This window comes from Gekko japonicus, unplaced genomic scaffold (genome assembly GCF_001447785.1).
Source record: "Gekko japonicus isolate JY-2015 unplaced genomic scaffold, Gekko_japonicus_V1.1 scaffold9428, whole genome shotgun sequence".
Lineage (NCBI taxonomy): Eukaryota > Metazoa > Chordata > Lepidosauria > Squamata > Gekkonidae > Gekko > Gekko japonicus.
Genome location: NW_015174533.1, coordinates 1 through 541, shown reverse-complemented (window position 1 = coordinate 541; position 541 = coordinate 1).

The following is a 541-nucleotide window of genomic DNA, read 5'->3' as shown; positions in this document are numbered from 1 at the left end:
CTTTTTACCTACACAACAACCCTGTGAGGTTGGGTAGGCTGAAAGTATGTGACTGGTCCAAAATCACACAGTCAGCTTCCACCGCAAAATAGGGATCTGAACCTGGCTCTCGCAGACCCTAATCTGAAGCTCTTAACTGTTACATCACACTGGCTTTCATAGGGTGGCTGCTGATGAACAGTAGCAAGCAGCTGGGCCTACTTGAGTCATGCAAATCAGGTGGTATCGTCACCCAGAGGGTGCTGCCTAGGGATGCCAGCCTCCAGGTGGGACCTGGGGATACCTGGAATTACTGCTCATCTCCAGACTACAGAGATAACTTCCCATTGAGAAAATGGATGCTTTGGAGGGTGGACTCTGTGACATTGTACCCCACTGAGGTCCCTGTCCTCCCCAGGCTCCACCCCGAAATCTCCAGGAGTTTCCCAGGGAGACCTGGCGACCCTAAACTGCTGCCAGGCCTAGGCTTACCTCTAAGTGGGGCCTGGAGGACCCCCCCGCCCCGGAATAAAAAATGGACTCTAGACAGCAGAGGTCTGTC